At 39.7% G+C, this 16,226-nt stretch overlaps 1 protein-coding gene across 1 annotated transcript in view; it reads right to left on the bottom strand.

Annotated features, from left to right (window-relative positions):
• Positions 1–16,226, bottom strand: part of LOC131045625 (putative leucine-rich repeat receptor-like serine/threonine-protein kinase At2g24130) — a 95,104-nt gene that overhangs the window by 40,099 nt on the left and 38,779 nt on the right. The gene's annotated exons all lie outside the window — the stretch shown is intronic.

The raw sequence follows: 16,226 nt of genomic DNA, 5'->3' as shown, positions 1-16,226 counted from the left end.
TGATTGGTTGAGGAAATAATGAGAAGAGATAGACAATATTTCTTACAAGTGATGGCACAAAGTGGAGCCAAGATCCCTCATGATTTTGACATGTCTCAAATAATGGAAACTCGACCTTTGCAACAAACTCACTCCAACATGGATCAAAGGAGGCCTAATAGTGGAGGCAATAGAGGACCAAATCTTGTGCCTGAATCACCATCATCTTTATTTCAAAAACCTGAGGTCCCACATACACATGGTCAAGCATATGATACTCACCTCCGCAGACCATTATGGAAGTCTTATGTAGAAAAATATACTCAATCACATACCAATGTTAAGGATCAACCACCAAAGCAATTGGATATCCAAAGACATGCTCAAAATTTGGACACAAGGAAACCCCGCGTCAAATTTGGGGGCAACACACTAGAACAAACTCATGACATGCCTATAGAGTATGGTATACATGGACAAAGCAGATATTCCATTCCTCATCATGACTCTATACCAAGTGGTCCATATATGCAACATCATTATAGACCTCCTCCATATGAACATGTGTATGATCAATATCATCCATTTATGCAACATGCTCCTCCTCCACACATTGGTTCAGGCATGGGGTATGATCCAAGAAGTCCGTCTCCACCTAAGAACAATTTGGAATAGCAAATCAAGGACTTACAAAAGAAAATGGAGGACATAAATACACCGAAGCCAACTTACACAATGAGAGACATATGTCCTTATCCATTTGACAAGAGCATTCCAATGCCTCTATTTCCTACACACTTTGTGACGCCCAAGTTTGATAAGTATAGAGGAAAAGGGGATCCTAAGGCACACATAAGACAGTTTTTCACAGCTTGCATTGAGGTAGCAGTAGAAGAGACATATTTGATGAGATTATTCCCACAAAGCTTAGGTGATCAAGCTATGGAATGGTTCTCCCAACTCCCACCTAGAATTAAGTCATGGGGTGACTTAGCAGAGGCATTTATCCAACATTTCTCCTATAACATAGAGACAGACATATCAGTCACTACTTTGTGCAACACCAAGCAAAGGGATGGAGAATCTTTTTCATCATTTTTACAAAGATGGAGAAATCTAGCCAGCAGATGCTCTTGTGAAATTCCACAAAAACAAATGGTAGAGATGTTCACCCAAAATGTTAACAAGGACATTGGCTATGATCTAAGGAAAGCTTGTTTGTCCACCTTCAAGGACATCATTGAAAAAGGCTTAGCGACAGAGAAGGTCCTAATTGAACAAGGAGTCATTAAGATATTCAAGGAAAACAAAGATGACTTTAAAGGAAAAGATAAGCCAAGATTTTGGAACAAAAACAAGAACACAGTCAATGATGGTGTTGTTGATGCCAATACAATATGACCAAAAATCATTTTTTTTGGATCAAGCTCTATAAAAAATCAAGTGAATACTCAAAAAACTTCAAGGTCACAAAGGAAGTACACCCCATTGGGAGAACCACTAGAATCAATTTTCAAAAAGCTAGTGGCAAACAAGGTAATCACTATTCCAGATTTTCCTCCATATGAACCAAAGGTCAAACCAAATTGGTGGAATGATGATGAGTATTGTGAATTTCATAAGAGCAAAGGTCATAAGATGGGAAATTGCCATCGACTGAAGAACATCATACAAGATCTCATTGATAGAGGTGACATTGAGATTGAAGGACATTCCTCCAATCAAGAACATGAGATGTTTAAGGAACCATTCCCAAAGCATGACAAGGGAAAATCTAAAGCCATAGATGATCAAACCAACTATACTAGAGCATCCTATAGCTATGATTCAACTATCAATCACATCTTGATGGACAATTATGTCTCTACCATTATCATCAAGGACAAAACAACTGAGAATTCTACCCAAAGACCCAAAATTGTCCTAAAAGACATTGGATCTTCTTCTGAACCTACCTCTAAATGTAATGTCACAACTCATTGAGGTAAATTCACTTTGCAAAGTTCTCCAGCTAAAAACACCGCTTCCTCATCAACCAAGCCTGAGTACGATCTTGTAGAACAGTTAGGAAAGACACCCGCACTTATCTCCATCCTTGAGCTTTTATGCATATCTCTTGCACATAAAGCCATTCTTGAAAAAAATTTGAGAGACCCTTCTGTCCCTACTGATCTGAATGTGGACTAGTTTCAAGCTATGGTGGGATACCTTTCCATTCCACACTCCCTTACATTCACAGAAGCCGATGACGCCTCCGTAAGTCAGCCACATAATGCACCGTTACACATTGAAGCCTTCATACACAAACATCGAATAAAATGAGTCCTGATAGATGGAGGAGTAGGTCTAAACATTTGTACATTGAGCACTATTAAACAATTGGGATATTCTGATAAAGCTATGAATTCTACAAACAAAATCGCCATCAAGGCATATGATGATGAAGAGCGTTCATCGAAAGGCACAGTAACCTTACCTCTCAGAGTTGGGCTAGCTACAAAGGATGTGGTTTGTCAAGTCCTAGACCTTGATCTCACATACAACATATTGCTAGAATGTCCTTGGATTTATGAAATGAGGGCAGTCCCATATACATATCACCAATGCATTAAGTTTCCCCACAATGGAGTTGAAATAACAATTAATGGAGATCCTAATCCATTCATATATTACAATAACTTGAGACTGAAAACTGAGACAATCATTCCAAGTAATTGGGAAGCTGTTGCTTCTTCTGCATACATTGATCTTGAATCATTAAAACTTTAGACATCAAAACAAGGTGAGCTTAAAGGCAAATTCCAGGACAAGGGCATGGGTGAATACACTTTGAATCAGACCATGTATTTACAACAAGTCATGAATTCACCAAAATAATATGGATGACCACATCCTAATAAGCAAGTATCCATCATTACACTTAAATGGGATCCTACAATATTCCAAAAATGGGGAGAAGTGGAAGAAGAATACTTATACAAAATGCTTTATAGAGACCCTGAAAATGATACACAAGATCATATTAGCATACCATGTGAAAAGTATGGTAAAGGGTTCAAGATCCTACAAAAATTTGGGTATGATGGCAAAAGCCCTCTTGGCTTAAGAAAGGAAGGCATCATTGAATCTTTACAACCTAAATTGACATTCAAAAAGGAATGCACCAAAGGACTTGGTTTCATGACTTCCAAGGTTCATACTCAAAAGACAAAAGAAGCATTACAAATCAAAGCTGCCAAAATTCAACAAGAGAATCGCTATTCCATAGACTCCAATGAATGGGAATGGGGTTCAGACAAATCCTCTAGTGACTATGAGCTCATCGAGACATTCAGAGAACCAGGTGAACCAACAGAAGAAGAGGAATTTAATAGAAAATTCAAAGTTGGTCAAGAAACAATCTTGGAGGATCCCATACAGTCCTTGCCTCTAGGTCCTAGGTTGAAATCACATAGAATGAGAACACCTGTCCCAAAATGCACTACTAGTGATGATAATTTGGATTCATTCACGATCAAGACTGATGAGGAGAGTGCCATCGATGACCTCGATAACTACCTCGACATACCTAAATATAACTGCATCTTCACTCTTAGTCCCGCTAACTTCAAAGACATCAAAGGCCTTCCCCTTGTTCACCACCAACTTATTGACTGGGACCATGAAGGACCTGCATAGTTTGACACATTCCAAAATGATGAAGCTTTTATTGACTATCTTGGCATATGAGAGGATCTTCCCCTAAGGACCATAAAGTGGGATACACTATAGAACTCAACAACATGGCATATTTTGGTGAGGGTGTCGGACCTTCCAGTCGCAAAAATATAAAAATAAAAATAAATCAAGGGTCTTATGGAGAAAACCATGTTTTGGCACTATCTAACCCCGAAAAAGTAAAAAAAAGGACGTATCTGAGGGCAAAAACCTCTCTGAGGCACCTGAAGATGGAAGGCTCGACATTCTCCTAGCATCATATGAGGAAAAGTCATCCATGTTTGTAGAGGAGACTATCAAAACAAACATTGGCACAGAAAAAGTTCCACACAACATATTCCTAACTCAATCTTTGACAGAGTCAGAAAGGTTAAAGTTTATAAGTTTCTTCACAGAATGATAAATCAATTTTGCATGGTCCTACGCTGATATGCCTAGATTGGATCCGGATTTGGTAATGTATCATTTGATAGTTAAACCGAGGGCAAAACCAATGAAACAGAAATTAAGAAATATGCATCCACAAGTGGCATTATTAGTCAAAGCGGAACTAGAAAAATTATTGGATGTCGGATTCATATGCCCAATTGATTATCCCGAATGGATCTCCAACTTAGTGCTTGTCAGTAAACCAAATCTTAGCATCAGAATATGTACAGATTTCAGAGACATCAACAAAGCTTGTCCTAAGGATGATTTTCCATTACCAAATATTGACTTGATCATCGATCTCACAATAGGTCATGCAATTTTATCCTTGATGGATGGATTCTCTGGTTACAATCAAATAAAAATCACATCTGAGGATCAGCACAAAATGGCATTTACTTGTCCTTGGGGAACCTTCTACTGGAATGTCATGCCCTTTGGGCTAAAGAATGCAGGCGCTACATATCAAAGACCCATGACTACTATCTTTCATGATCTCATGCACGTTACTGTGGAAGATTATGTTGATGACCTCTTGGGCAAATCAATAGACAGAGATACACATTTGGACATACTTTCAGTCATCTTTGATCGGTTGGAAAAATATAAAGTAAGATTAAACCCCAAGAAATGTGTCTTTAGAGTGACCTCCGGGAAGCTCCTGGGATTCATTGTCTCAAAAAGAGGAATCGAAGCTGATCCAACAAAAGTCAAGGCCATCTTAGAGATGCAACCACCAAGAAATACCAGTCAACTTTGATCTTTGTAAGGGAGACTTCAGTCCATATGAAGATTCATAGCACAACTTGCAGATAAATGTAATCCTTTTCAGCACTTGCTACATAAAAACATCAAATTCAAATGGGATGATAATTGTCAATGAGCTTTCTAGACACTCAAAGATTATCTTTTGAATCCGCCAGTTTTGATGCCACCAGTTCCAGATCAACCTTTATTACTATACATATCAGCTACTTCAACAGCACTAGGGGCACTCTTAGCACAACAGGTTGTTGATGGTAAAGAAAAGGCAGTATACTACATCAATCGCATATTGGTGGGATATGAGCTAAATTACATGCCAATTGAGCGTGCATGTCTCGCTGTGGTCTTTTCTTCATAGAAATTATGACATTACATGTTAACTCATAAAACTAAGTTGGTTGCAAGGATCGATCCATTGAAATACCTTCTCAATAAAGCAATGCTTACTAGGCGACTAGCCAAATGGGTGATGCTCCTGAGTGAATTTGACATTGAATATGTGGATAGAAAAGAAATAAAAGGACAAGCCATCACAGATCAGTTAGTAGATGCCCTCATGATAGATGATGTTCCTCTAATTTTAGAATTTCCAGACGAATCCATCTTAACAGTGTCACATGCAAAGCCTTGGCAACTATACTTTGACGGCTCATACACAAAGCATGGGGGAGGAGCTGGCATCCTCTTCATAACTCCACAAGGGGATTTTATACCAAAATCATATCGATTATCATTTCCCTGCACTAATAACATAGCAAAATACGAGGCATTAACAACTGGATTACGAATAGCAGTTTAGTGGAAGATCCAGGAACTTCATGTTTTAGGGGATTCTCAACTTGTAATTCGTCAAGAAACTGATGACTACCAAACAAAGGATGAGAAATTAATGCCTCATAAAAGAATGGTGGATGACCTGAAACAACATTTCATGAAGTTAGACTTTGAGCATATACCAAGAGAGCAGAATCGAGCTGCAGATGCCATGGCTACAATTGCTTCACTAATTGATCTACCATCGAATGAGACCCGCTATGAGTTCTTGGCGGATAACCTTTTGGTTCCCTCATATGAAATCACTCCTACTGAGATGATATGTGTCATTGGTCCTAAGTCTGAGTTATATGGTTCCATTTTTACATACCTTCATGATAATACCTTTCCTCTTGACCTATCCAATAACCAACGTCGCACTTTCATTCGCCAATCTTCTCGATATGTCATTTTAGCCGTCCTATACCATTGAGGTCTAGATGGAACTCTTCTTAGATGTTTAGAAAGAGATGAAACTCAGATTGCGTTACGTGAAGTACATGAAGGGATATGTGGTCCACATTCAAGTGGTCCTACCTTAGCCAAGAAACTCATCAGGACTAGATATTACTAGCCCAATATGGAAAAAGACTCATATCAGTTTGTCAAGAAATGTAAGTAGTGTCAACTTCATGGAGACCTCATTCATGTGCCAGTGCAAGAACTTCAACCAATTGTGACTCCTTGGCCCTTCTGTCAGTGGGGACTTAATCTCATAGGCAAGATTCACCCTCCTTCTTCCAATGGTCATAAATTCATTATCACTGCCACATAGTATTTCACAAAATGGATTGAAGTTGTGCCTCTCACGCAAGTCACTAGAAAACAAATTCCTACATTCATTCTCAACTATATCATTTGTCGGTACAGTATTCCTGTTTCCATTATCACCGATAACAGGCATCCCTTCAAAAATTAGGATGTTCGTGAACTTTGTGACCGCTTCCATATTTCCCATTGTTTCTCCACACCATATTACCCCCAAGGTAACGGTCAAGCTAAGGCATCTAATAAAACAATCCTTAAAATCTTAAAAATGACTGTCGACGATGTTGGCCATAATTGGCATATCCAACTTAATCCCTCATTTTGGGCCTATCGCACAAGCGTTCGCACACCTACAGGAGCTACACCCTATTCACTTGTCTACGACGCTGAAGCTATCTTGCCTATTGAGGTCAAGTTACCCTCTTTACGAGTCTCTTTGCAAAACATTATCAGTGATGAAGACTACAGGGTCTCTCTCTTGCAAGAACTTGAACTATTTGATGAACGAAGACAAACTGCTTTTAATCATCTCAAGGCTTATCAACAACGAATGAGTCGCAACTACAATCACAAAGTCAATCCTTGCACATTTGAGGTAGGTGATTTGGTTCTTAGAGAAAATCCTAAAAATCAGCAAGACAGAGAGAAGAAAGGCAAGTTCGAACCAAATTGGCTTGGCCCTTGCATCATTACAACAACATATGGACCTGGTGCATATCAGCTCTCAACTATAGAGGGCAAACCTTTAGAGGATCCTATCAACAGCATGCACCTTCATAGGTTTTACACATAGCTCTTCAGAGTACCCCAATTCAAAAATACAAAAAAAAATTCAAAAATTTCAAAATACAAAAAAATCATAAAATAAAAAAATCGTTACTTGGTGAAAACCCGGTAAACAGGTGCCTTGTGACACAAAAAAATTGAAAAATCCAACAAAGTAAAGAAAAACATCATCCTTCTTGAGTCTGTGTAGCCTGCTATCACACGACTGAGTATAATGACATGCCAAAAATATTTGCATTTCATGTAGTTGCACCTGCATTACCACATATTAAGCATTTCATACATACATATAGATATCACAATCACATCACATCCTGCATACAACACATATTAGCACATTTTATATTCTCATTCTGTAAATAGTCATTTGCATCATCATATCCATCTACATTTCATACATTCACATTTTCATCATGCATAACATATTAAAAACATAAAAGAACAAAAATATTGCATTTTTTCATATACATATTTGCATCCATATAATAATCATCATCATAAAACATAAACATAAGCATCACATAGAAACATATATTATGAACATATCATCACATAGGTACACATGCATATAGCTGCCGCAACGATGAATCATCTCATATATATATAATCATAAGTGTCATGATACAATGATGTCAAAATCATATGGCTACAATCACCCGAAGGTGTCTATATCATAATACATCATAGTACAAAACTGATACATAGGGAGCCCTCTAAGGATATGATGAACTCCCTCCCTCGGAGCCACCTGGCCTCGACAAAATCTGAGCCCTGGAAGGACCCACCCCAGGATCATCTCTCCTACCCCCTCTATCCAGTGGTGGTGGAGGACCCATAACCCCACCGCTGGATGCCTATCTCCTCCTCCTCCTCAACCCCCTCTGCCTATGGCTCCCCCTATACTGGTGGTTGTCTCTGTGCCTCTTCCTATACTTGTACCTACCTTTGCCCCTACCTCTATCCCTGCGCCTATCTAGGACCCTATGTTGTTGGCACCTATACTGGAAATCCACCTCAGCCCCTCACCACCCAAGCCTATCTCTCCTCTCCACCCTCCCTCCATGGAGCCACTCTCCTTCTCCTACTACACCCCACCTCCTCCGTCGGCCTCTACCCCCACCATTTCCATCATCGTCCTCATCCCTACCACCATCCCCATCAATCAGCTCTCTTGGATCTATTAGGCGTGGGAATGGATGCTCAACCCAATATGCAGTGTACTTTACATCCATACCTGCATCCTCAATCTCCGGCCACATATCACATGGCAAGGGAGTCATCTCTACCAGCTGCATCATGGCCTGATCATATGAAAACAGTGGCCCAAAGTGTGTCTGGTCCCACACTGTCCGTACATACATATCGGAACCCCATGGCATCCACTGAATCTTGTCGAACTGCCTGCATACCTGGTCTACCAACTGCCTCTCCAATACATAGGGCATCTGCTCAATCAGATATCTGCTCCTAAAGGTATAGGGTAGATCCACTACATCATCCTCCCACTGCTCACACTCTCGGTACAGCCTCCATATCACAGTGTTGATCTCATCCTGGACTCGACACCAATGCTCCAACCTGCCAATCCAAGGCTGTGATGTAATAATATCGTATAGATGAAGAAAACTACATCCATGACCCCTACCCCTGAAATGTATCGGTCGAGTAACTCGCAGGTGCTCATATGCCCACACTTGTAGCAATGTAACTCCACAGCCCAATCCTATGGATCCATGGTAAACAAACTGATACAGCTCATAGTATAAGTGTGTCAGCATGCACGGTCCCCAGGCATATCTGGTATGCTGTGTAACCAGTGTCTCCAAGGTGCTCCCCCAGCCCACAGCCAACCCTCGTGTCACCTGATCTAGACACAGGAACCCACTGATCACTCCTCCCAGCATTGCTAGCAGCGCCAGTCCTGTCACTGTCATAGTGTCCCATGCCACGTGTCCCACCCTCATCTCCAGTCTTGGATCCTAGAACACTCGTCTCAGGGTGTCCCTATCTCCATCTTGATCATAGGGTATCAACGCCCCATCGATCGGTATCCTCAATATCTTGTATACATCCTCTAAGGTGACTATCATCTCACCCATAGGCAAATAAAAAGTGCATGTCTCTTAATGCCATCTCTCGGCCAATGCAATTAGCAAACCCATGTTCGCCTGAAACTCAGGCACATACAGAATGAATCTCAGACCCATAACCTCAATGGAAGCCCTATCCTCGAATGTCAAATCTGGTCGTAACCTCTGAGTCGACGGGAATCTCTCTCGTGACTCCAGCATAGGTAGGTCCTCCTGCAGTCAAGCACATCAACTATGTCAGTCAAATTGGCATTCACTGTTAATCACAAAGTGTTGCTATTTATCCTAGTGACACTCACTGTTCATCACAAAGTGTTGCTATTTATCCTAGTGACACTATTCATCATAAAGTGTTGCTATTTATCCTAGTGACACTATTCATCACAAAGTGTTGCTATTTATCCTAGTGGTACTCACTGTTAATCACAAAGTACTACATTTTAGCACTCACTATTCATCACAAAGTGCTGCTCATATTTGCACTCCCTATTCATCACAAAGTGTTGCTCATATTTGAACTCCCTGTTCATCACAAAGTGTTGCTCATATTTGCACTCACTGTTCATCACAAAGTGCTGCTCCTATTGGTACTCCCTGTTCATCACAAAGTACTATGTCTTGGTACTCACTATTCATCACAAAGTGCCTCGATCTATCCTATCCTAGGGCTATACTTGAGTGTATCCTCTTGAGTAGTTTCCTAATTGGCAATGTATGTTCTATCATAGAATTGTCAATCCTAGCCCTATCTGCTATCCTAGTCTTCCCTAGAGGACCTTCTTGAGTGTATCCTCTCAGCAGCTTATCCAATCGACAGTGTATGTTCATCACAAAACTGCCAATTTGGCCTTGAAGACACAAATGCACCTTCATGACATAAACATGCTTACAGACTGCATAAACGAGCCTGCTTTTCACAGATGTGCCTGAAGCACATAGACGTGCCTATCCTGCATAGATGTGTCCTCATGACGCAAACGCACCTGTCCAGCGTAGACACGCTCGCATTTGATGCAGATGCCTTTTCCTGCACAGACGCGCCTGGCACCAACACAGACGTGCCTGGCCAACCCAGATGTGCCTGACACCAACATAGACGTGCCTACACATTTTTGACATTTTTTGACATTATCCTAAAATGCATTAAATGCGCTACCTAACATGCATTAATGACAACATTTATTGCAACAAAGTACAAGGAGGTTTTATGATACTTACCGTCTCTCCTGCGTCGGCTGGCCTCTGAAATCGGCGAACACGATCGAATCTGTGAACCAATGCCATCGCTGCTGACTACTTTTGCTCTATCTCGCTTTGCACTCTAATCTCTTGGATGTGTGGATGAAAATGAGGATTTTTTCCCTCATGGTCTATCTTATAGACTACCCTAGCCCTCGTTTCCTGAGTCAGTCTTCATTATCTCATGACTCTGTCACTCTATCGGATCAATCCATTCTTATCGAGAGATTGTCTATGATTTTTTCAGACATTTTCATCCAATCTCTCGACAGGGCATATCATTCCCATCTTGGGGAAACTTTGTATCAGTTCATATTATCTTCTTTGAAACAATGCGACAAGCTGCATTGTCTCAAAGAGGGGCAAAATGTAGACACCTAAAATTGTCATGTCTAATTAAATAAATATCTTTATTTATTTAATTATTTTAAGCCTAATTCTTCTATTAATTAAATAAATCTTTATTTATTTAATTAATTCATTTATCCTCTTCTAGCCTTATTTCTTATTTAAATAAATGCATTTATTTATTTAAATTATCCCTTTTCCTAAATTAAATAAATATCTTATTTATTTAATTGATCCCACTTCTTCTATTAATTAAATGAATCTTTATTTATTTAATGAATTCATTATCTTTTTCTACTTATGACACATGTCATTCATCTCTTAATTCATACACTACCTACCCTCTCATTATTTTCTTATTTCTTTTACCTACCCTTTAATCATAGCCGACCTCTTTTACACCTCTCAATCTTATCCCTCCATTTCTTATAGTGTCTTCTATATAAGGAGATGCTTCCTTCATTATCAAACACTACCTAACTAACTCAATTGCACATTCGACTACACTACACCTTTGCACTTTCATATGCAATCCTACTTGCAACCACATTTCCGTTCTTTGTTGAGCTCTTATGCACATAAAATCTGAGAGCAAATATATCAAGCAAGATCAATGGAGATAGGAAGAATGGAGATCCAAACCCTATTGGACATGTGATGGTATAATCTTTGTGATTTCATTTGATTTGCATTGTCTTAGGTAATCTTCATATGTTATGGTGGATCTTTGATGTTGTTAGGCTAGGGTTTGGTGGTTGAATTCATTCAGTCTTTCAATATTGTCATTGTTGTTTCCATTTTCACCATATACAGTATATGCCCATGATTTGAATGAATTGTGGGTTGATCACAGAATTGGCAGAGCGATGACACAATGAGACATGTACATTTCACTTGGCGTAGGGGGAGATGATAGTGACACTGGAGGATGTATGACGCATCCTGCACATTCCTATTCGAGGAAAGCTAGTGAGCTATGATCGAGCATGGAGGACATTAGCGGTGCAGAGATTTTTTGAGGAGGATGTCTTTATTGATGATGGGTCGATAGCCTGGGAGGACATAACAACCTTATATGAGACATTACTAGTAGTGCTATCAGGGATTGTTGGGGGACTGCTTTATCCAGATCGATGATCTCATGGACTTGCCATTGGGTGGGGTTAGTTGATTGAGCAGATGATTACAGAGGGGACCTGGTTTGCATGGGGACCGTGCATGCTATCACACTTATATCAGGATCTTGATGAGGTAGCATATCGAGGGAGGGGCTCATTGGGAGTGGGGATCACTCTACTACATATTTGGGCATGGGAGCACTTACCAGTTACCCGACCAATCATTCTAAGATTTTGAGTAGTGGATCAACCATATGTATACATGTATGGTGGTATGATGAGTGAGCCCCACCTGGGGGAGTTAGAGTGGTGGCGGTGGGCACTGGATGACTTGGATATATTGATTTGGAGGCCATATATTGAGTGTGAGTTGTGAGAGGATGATGCAGAGGCATTGCCATATGTGTTCATGACATAGTACCTCATTGGTAGGACAACCTACAATGTGGAGAGATAGTTGTCTGGCAGAGCGTTGAGACAGTTTGGGCGGAGGCATGGATTGCCTAGTGGTTCGGAAGAGTATGCACTGGTAGTACGAGAGAGGTACTTATGGGGGCCAGTGCTACCATATGATCAGACATTGGCAGAGTTTTACACCTTACAGGAGAGACCATGGTAGATGAGGCCGAGGGTAGTGGATGTTGGGGTGTCAGAGGAGTATACACAGTATATTGCGGCACATTTGATTCTGCAGATATCGGATCCGGCAGAGCCGATTCAAGATTTTGAGGAGGATAGGGGACAGAGACAAAGGAGGAGAGGAGGTCATGGAGTGGTAGGTGGACTAGGGAGAGGGGATGGTGGTGGTGTGGATGGAGGAGGTGGTGATGGAGGAGGAGGAGGAGGGGGTTTTGGAGGAGGTGGTGGATTCAGAGGTGGAGGTGGGGATGGGGGACGATTATAGCAGAGAGAGAGAGAGGTGGGTAGCCATTGCGGCTATCTCAGGGACCGTTGATGTAGGGAGGCATGAGATTAGGTGGCAGGGATGCAGGTGAGGGACATGCACCTATGGATATAGGGGAGGGAGCTATAGGTGAGGGAGCCACTGCAGAGGTACCTATGGATATGGGGGAGGGAGCTACAGGGGGTGGAGATCTGTGAGATCATATGATACTCATTTTGCAGACTCAACTCGAGTATATGGAGGTAGAGGTAGCAGTGAGAGATGTGCAGTTGTTTGTATGAGAGTCAAAGCTGACTGTAGTGTTGTGAGAGAGGGATGATGCAATGGAGAGATTAGTAGAGTTGTAGGAGAGAGTTTGGGTTGGAGTAGGAGCACAGGGTCCTACGGGGGAGGTGATGATGGAGATTCAACGAGCATAGGTAGGGATAGAGTATTGGCAGGGGTTATATGAGTAGGTGGTGCCAACTAGTCAGCGAGCACTGAACTATTCCCAGATGTGGCAAGCGAGATCAGAGCAATCACGGAAGTTGTAGAGCAGTGGTGGTGTGATGGGTCCTCCATGGAGAATAGATCAGGTGGTGTGGGGGCTAGTGGGGGAGCAGGTGGTGATAGTGGTGTAGCATTTGGTCAGAGTGGCATCTGAGAGAGCATTTTGTATGCATGTTTTTACATTGTTATTTTGGACTGTGTCTTGGATGGCTCTTGGCAGCTGATATTTTGGACTTCATTGTACTCTGATACATGTATATTTGTGGAGATATGATATGATATATGAGGAGATCCCATATTTTGTGCTGATATGCATTTTGATGACATGTATGGATGCTTATGTAGGATGATGATTTTATGACTTTATGCTCAGATGGATAGTTGTACTTGCTATATGTATTTGTTTATGAGATGATTCCTATATGCATGTTTTATGATGATTTATTTTTACATGATGTCTATATGCATATTTTATGATGTGATGCTAATATGTGGATGCAGGTTGATATGCATGAATGTTTTATGTATGTAAATGCGATGATGATTATATGTGCATAATGAAATGATGATTATGATGGTACTTTGGTTTGTATTTTGATGAGACAATGTAATGATGCTAATGTAATGTGTTGAATGAATGATTTATGTATGTAAATGCATCTATATGGTTGTTAGATGAATCTAATATGGATAAACAAATGTAAAATACAAATGTTTAAATGATGATTTCTAAATGAATGCATATATATAATGTATGAACCAATGTGGAAACAAATGGTTTTATTATGATTCTAAATGGCAAAAAAAATATGATGAAGTGAAATGATAATGAAACTTATGGGTAATGAATAACTGCACCTTAATGCAATTAAAAAGGAGAATGAATGCATTTGTAATGAATCCTAAATGAAATTAAAGGAATGAGTATAAGAATATACTAAATGGATATGCACTTAACTAATGGATAGATAAATAAATGTATGCAACTAGAGAAATCTAAACAAATGTATGGTACACATGTTTAAATGATGATAAATGATGATTGGTAACTGATACTAAATGAATGCATGGTAATGGCTAATAATGAAGGTAAATGTAATGATGAGGAATGTATAAATGAATCTAAAATGTCATGATTATGCAATGATGAAATGATATAATAAGACTAATACCAATAAATGATAATGAACTATATGTAGTTAAATGCAACTAAATGATATGAAATGCACTCTATGCAAATGCAACTAAATGTAATGATGAAGATATGATCATGATAGATGAATGCAAGGTTTGTACAAATTTTGCATGATGCACTGATGATGTATTAGAGTACTCTGTCATGATTGTATCCAAGACCAACTCGATTTGTTCATAACTGCTCATATTAACTTTGTTCACACTTGCACACAAAACTATGCAGATGAATAATGAATGAGTAAATGGATGGGCGATATGCAACAAAATGCAATATAAACAGATGAGATGGAATGAAGATCCATAGTGCTTTATTTTCATCATTGAGCTTTAAAATGTTGTAAGAAAATACAAGCAACTTGACATAATGATTCAAGATGACCCGAGTATTCCTTACATGAATTTTGATATAGCAAGTTAATATGAGCAACTTGATATAATGGATCAAGTTGACCCAAGTAGTGCTTGCGGAATAGACAAGGATTATCTCCTTTCATGCATGACTTGGAACATCCTCCTTGATCTTTTGCTGATCATATCTCGAGACAAGTTCATACCATAGTAAGAGATAAACCATTAGCAAGTTTGGATGAGGCAGTAGAAACCAAAGATGGAGCATTGTACCTGTAAGCAAACAACATATATAAGGAATAAATAATATGGACCCTCAATAATGGTTCATGCTCATATGGTCGAGGTATACGCTGTAGTCAACAAGCCATAGTGATCCATGATTGTATTTTGCATATGATCACATAGCTTAGTGAACTTCCCACGCAGACACCATTAGTACATGCCCCAGAACTTCATCGGAATAATTTGCAGAAGACCACACAAACAACTCTTAGGAACCATCTCAGCTACTCTAATCACCTGTGGATATCTTGGAGTAGCGTAGGAACCTGATACAAATAAATAACCTACAAATCAACCAAGTATTTGATAGCTTTAAACAAAATTTTCTTGTCAAGGAAAATGTCATCATGTCTTTGTTTTGGTAAGGAAGGATGCATCCTTGTTAAGACAGTTTGCATGTGTTGATGTTGATTGTTTGGTTAATTGGATAAGTGGTCATCATCTGAGTAGTTCACAATGTTTGCTTGGTATCGGCTTGAATTCGTATATACAAAGCGTTGCCATGTTTTTGTTTGTTTGATGTTATCTGAAGTTTTTGGATTTTGTGAGACAGTTTTCCAATGTTTTTGGAATTTGGATGATTGTTTTGAATGTTTTTGGAGTTTTTGTGAGACAATTTTCTAGATGTTTTTGGTATTTTGATGAGATAGTTTTGAATGAAGAACTCAGTGAATCACAAAACAATGTAGTATCCACTTCCATCAAACTAGATTAAGGGCATTGCCCCCAGTTTAGACATGACTTATGAAAAAGTGAGATGTGAGACGCATGAAGTACTACCCTTGATTGCAGATCAAATACAAGCCATGGTTTGGACTAATGGACGAGTGGATGTAGTGATTATGATTGCAAAAAGTTTGAAAGACAATGGAGCCATAGCCTTTACGAGTGGTGCTTGTTTGCTAGGTTTTCACCATCGCACTTACCCAAGGTGCCACTGGAGTGGTTGTT

This window comes from Cryptomeria japonica, chromosome 4, assembly GCF_030272615.1.
Source record: "Cryptomeria japonica chromosome 4, Sugi_1.0, whole genome shotgun sequence".
In the NCBI taxonomy this organism is placed as follows: domain Eukaryota; kingdom Viridiplantae; phylum Streptophyta; class Pinopsida; order Cupressales; family Cupressaceae; genus Cryptomeria; species Cryptomeria japonica.
Note: the sequence above shows the minus strand (reverse complement) of the source record. Positions and strands in the feature narration are given on the sequence as shown.